We start from the raw sequence: 5,350 nt of genomic DNA, 5'->3' as shown, positions 1-5,350 counted from the left end.
ATTCCTAAACTATCCCTATCAATATTCCTCCAGCATCCACTTGAAAATCTCCAATGAAGAAGATTCTACATCTTCCCCGCACTGTCTATTCCACTGCCATACTGTTCTAGTGTTAAGGAAGTATCTCCTTTAGACACTAGTCTAAATCTACTGTGCTGCCATTTAAAAGATTGCTTCATGTCCTGTCTTCTGCAGCAAAGAAGAGTTGGTTTCCCCCTCCTTTTGACAGTCTTTCTAAGATCCAAAAACTGTCATCATGTCCCTCCTTAGTTTCCTTTTCTTCAGGCTAAACATACTTTAACAAAGGGGTCCACAACATTTTTGGAATGACCCAGCTCAAGTAAAAATGGACAGGCACTAGGACCCAGGTGCATCTCCTGCTTATTCTTTCTGCAGGACTGTGGCAGCACACCTGGACAGCTTCTGGGCTGCCTGAGTGCTGTGCCATGTGGCACAGAGAGAGCTCCCCACTGTGGAAGCACCAGGAAGCTGACTGCAGTGAAGTGCAGCCAGAACTCCCTGCTGCCTAATGCTGCCAAAGCCATGGGTTAGATCTGGCCTGCAGGCTGTAGGTTGACAACCCTTACTTTAACATGATAAAAGAGTGACTTTCTTGCCCTCCATAGGGACAGATGAACCCTGTGCTAGTCACAAAAGTTTCTCTTTCACAGAAGGTACCTTGACAAGTTTAATTTCTAGGAAGAAAATAGTTTCTTCTGAGGCTGACATTTGGCCTCTCATCTTGGAATGTGATGGCTTTTACATGGCTGTCCATATTCCCATACAGAAAATGGGGGACAACTTTATAACAAAAAAACCAAACATTTCTGTAAATGTTTATGGATACAAATTCACATACTAACCAAACCCCACTGAGAAAAAGTAAAAAAAACCCCCAAACAAACCACAAAACACAGTTTCAATTTCCCTGAAGTAGACTGTATTACAGAGCAGCATGCTCAGTTAAGCAAATTTTCTGGGACTGAAAACTCAACATTGTGTGTGCTACTCTAAGACACGAGATTAGCAAGAGACAAGAGATATTTTGGGTTTATTTATAGTAGACTAAGCTAATTTTATGCCTTTTCTGTGCTAGAACTTCATGCCATCACATTAAGTAACCATCAGTAATTTTTTGCTGTTGTTAATTTTTGCCGGTTTATTAACTCAAAAAAATACAGGAGTAAATCTGAGGTGTAAACAAAATTCTTATATAATAAAGAGCTTAGTCCATCTGTCTGTCCGTAACGCTCTTTGGAGCACTCTGATTGGTTAGTGAAAAAAACAATCAGAGTGTGGAGTTCCACTATGATGGCAGGGATGGAGGGGATGGGGGGGGGGGGGGCAAGGCTAGTACTGCTGACCTCATCCCACCCTCACCCCCCGGCCCTGCTCCTCAGAGGCAGTAGAACACCCTCACGACAGCGGGGACAGAGTTGGGGTGGAGGCCAGGCTGCTGGAGGCAGCGGTGATGCGGGGTGCTGGTGGAGGGGGACGGAGGGGATGGCAGGGCAAGCTTCCCCCCCATCCTGGGACGCAGTGGTGCGGGGTGGTAGGTGGCAGCGCTCAATCCGTTCCCCCCCCTCGTCATTCTTAATTCGCTATTGTATGTATAAATTATGTTCTGGCCCAATTTCTTAAATTGAAAATTAAATATAATTTAATTTTGTAGAATTATAAATGTCTACATACTTCAGTTATGTTCAGGCTGGGATCTCTTCAGGGTGCATCCTGCAGAGCAATAACTCGCTGTACAAGTGGTGTCGCCTGCAGGGCTCTGGCTTCTTCAACCATGTGATGTTGTTCTAAGAAGGACTGCTGGGAAGAGATGGGATCCACCTAACTAAGAGAGGGAAGAGCATCTTCGCAGACAGATTTGCTAACCTAGCGAGGGCTTTAAACAAGGTTTGCCAAGGCATGGAGACCAAAGCCCTAATGCAAGTGTGGAAGAGGGAGACCTAGAGGAAGCAGAAGCAGGACGGGGCAACAGGGAAGATGGTCTCATACTTCCTGAGAAATCAGGGCAATCGACTATTTACCTTAGGTGCCTATACACGAATGCATGGAGGCTGAGAAACAAGCAGGAAGAACTGGAAGTCCTTGCACAGTCACAGAACTATGACATGATTGGAACAACAGAGACTTGGTGGGATAGCTCACATGACTGAAGCACTGTCATGGATGGGTCCAAACAGTTCAGGAGGGACAGGCAAGGGAGAAGAGAAGTTGCACTTTATGTAAAAGAGACGTATGATGGCTCAGAACTCCAGTATAAAACAGGACATAGGCCTGTTGAACAAGAAGCATTTCTACAGGTAGCAAGAGGAGGATCAGGGAAAGTGTGGGCCCCTTACTGAATGGGGGAGGCAACCTTGTGACAGAGGATGCAGAAACGGCTGATGTGCTCAATGCCTTTTTCACCTCAGTCTTCCCAGGCAAGGTCAGCTCCCAGACTACTGCATCAGGCAGCACAGTTTGGGAGGAGGTGAGCAGCCAACAATGAAATAGTGAAAATAGTGGTGAAATAGTTAGGGACTATTTAGAAAAGCTGGACATATACAAGTCCATGGGGCCACACGGGATGCACCCAAGGGTGCTGAGAGAGTTTGCTGATGAGATTGCAGAGTTATTGGCCATCATCTTTGAAAACTCATGGCAATTGAGAGAGATCCCAGATGATTGGAAAAGGACAAACGTAGTGCCCATATTTAAGAAAGGGAAAAAGGAAGATCCAGGGAACTACAAACCAGTCAGCCTCTCCTCAGTCCCTGGAAAAATCATGGATCAAATCCTCAAGGAATCCATCTCGAAGCACTTGGATGAGAAGAAGGTGATTAGGAACAGTCAGCATGGATTCACCAAGGGCAAGTCATGCCTGATCAATCTGATTGCCTTTTATGATGAGATGCCTGTCTCTGAGGACATGGGGAGACTTCTGATGTGGTGTACCCTGATTTTAGCAAGGCTTTTGATATGGTTCCCACAACATTCTTGCAGGCAAGCTATGAAAGTATGGTCTGAATGAATGGTCTGTAAGGTGGACAGAAAACTGTCTGAAGCATTGGGTTCAGAGGGTAGTAATTAAGTTACATATCTAGTTGGCAGCCGGTATGAAGTGGAATGCTCCAGAGTCAGTGCGGGGGCTGGTTTTGTTCAGTGTCTTCATCAATGACCTGGAAGATAGCATAGAGTGCACCCTCAACCAGTTTGCAGATGATACCAAGCTGGGGGGAGTAGTAGATATGCTGAAGGGTAGGGCTAGAATTCAGAGTGACTTAGAGAAATTGGAGGAATTGGCCAAAAGAAATCTCATGAGGTTCAACAAGGACAAGTGCAAAGTACTGCACCTTAGACAGAACAATCCCATGCACTGCTACAGGTTGGGGGCTGACTGGCTAGGCAGCAGTTCTGCAGAAAAGGACCTGGGGATTACAGTGGACAGTAAAATGAATATGAGTCAACGGTGTGCCCTTGTTGCCAAGAAGGCTAACAGGATACTGGGCTGCATTGGTAGGTGTGTTGCCAGCAGGTCAAGGGAAGTGATTATTCCCCTCTATTCAGCACTGGTGAGGCCACATCTGGAGTACTGTGTCCAGTTTTGAGCCCCTCACTACAGAATGGACATTGACAAATTGGAAAGAATCCAGCAGAGGGCAATAAAAAGGTTTGGGGGCTGGGGTAAATGACATGAGAGGCTGAGGAACCTGGGGTTACTTAGAAGATAAGACAGAGGATTTAATAGCAGCCTTCAACTACCTGAAGGCAGGTTCGGAAGAGGATGGAGATGGACTGATAACAGTGGTGGCAGTTGACAGAACAAGGAACAACGGTCTCAAGTTGTAGAAAGGGAAGTTAAAGTTAGATATTAGGAAAAACTTTCGCACTTTGGCTGGGATGATCTAGTTGGGGAAGGTCCTGATTTGAGCAGGGGGTTGGACTAGATGACTGCCTGAGGTCCCTTCCAACCCTAATTTACTATGTTTATATATTTCAATGCACTTTTTGTTATAGTTTAATGAGTGTGTACTTAAAGTTCAAGGATATCTTATATTAAAAATATTATATTATAATAAATTATTCCACAGATTATATACTCTAAAGACATGCAATGGATTTTATTTAAGTTGAAAGACTGATCAATTAAAGAAACATCTGCATTATACATGTATAGATGTAAAACACAGCAAAGTTTACATCTATAGTTTTCCTGATTACTGCCAACTAAATCAAAGTATTTTAACAATAATTAAATGAAAAAGCAATTTTTCAAGCAATAGTATTCTTAAACTTGAAAACTTTAATTAAAAGGATTCCACACAATCAGCTATAGAGATTTTTGCATCTGGAATAGTTCATAATAAAATGTACTTTAAAGTATCATATTTTTCTTTGTGTAACAGGAGTGGTATAAAATTTCAGTCAAGGCAACTTCTTAATTTGGAGATTCCCAAGAGGACTTGTTCAATACTGGAGACTGACTCAGCTTTCAAATAACAGTTGAAATTTGATCTCTCCGGTGACCCACCTGAATTCTGTCTAGGAGCCCACCTGTACTTATTTGTTATACTGCAAGGCTAAGCCAAATTAAAAGACAATACAATACTTCACAAAGTGCATACAAACATTTTAGATAGGCCGCTGGAAAAATTATACAAACATACAAAATTTTTATTTTGGTGTAATAAGAATGGCACGCTCCATCTATTTTTCTACACTTAGCTCTGTTGCATCATTTTTTTAAAATGCTTTTAGACATAATTTAAGAACAGGAGCATCTTAAACAGCCCCTCAATTCAGTTTTACACATGCAAAGTTTTTTCATTACCAGTCAAACTGCTTCTTAGGGTGGTCTTCAACTTTCAAATTAAAATCTTCTAACTTAAAATAATTGTACAGAGACACAGGAATTGAGAACCTGACTATTCAAACTTTAAGGCCCATAAGTGTATAATTCTATTAGATGTGTTAGCGCTAATGTTTTTAATCCATGGCATTCCTAACACAGGGAAGAAAACTGCAAGCATATTCAACAAGGTGTATTACCATATTTACTTGAATATAAGACAAGGGTTTTTCCTCCAATCAACACGGGGAAAACCCCCCTCAATTTATATCTGCATACAAGGAAGCCACATTTAATACACTGCCTATCTCTGAACTGCTGCTAAAAGCAGCATGTGCTCAGTAATGGAAACCAACTACGAAGCTGATTAAATGCAGCCAACAATGAGCATGACTATAAAGTATATGGCCATATGGGCAAATATGCTGATGGGAATCTACCACAAGGATAGGTTAATGCAACCTACCTGAATAAGACATATGATAGTACTCACTGAGAGCAGTCCCC

General features: G+C 42.5%; 1 protein-coding gene across 2 annotated transcripts in view; it reads right to left on the bottom strand.

The window, feature by feature from the left end:
* The window catches only part of WRN (Werner syndrome RecQ like helicase), a 161,866-nt gene that overhangs the window by 38,203 nt on the left and 118,313 nt on the right, over window positions 1–5,350 (bottom strand). The window lies entirely within an intron of this gene.

Source organism: Alligator sinensis, unplaced genomic scaffold (assembly GCF_000455745.1).
Source record: "Alligator sinensis unplaced genomic scaffold, ASM45574v1 scaffold1546_1, whole genome shotgun sequence".
Lineage (NCBI taxonomy): Eukaryota > Metazoa > Chordata > Crocodylia > Alligatoridae > Alligator > Alligator sinensis.
The sequence above is the reverse complement of the archived record's forward strand: the minus strand, read 5'-3'. Positions and strand labels throughout refer to the sequence as shown.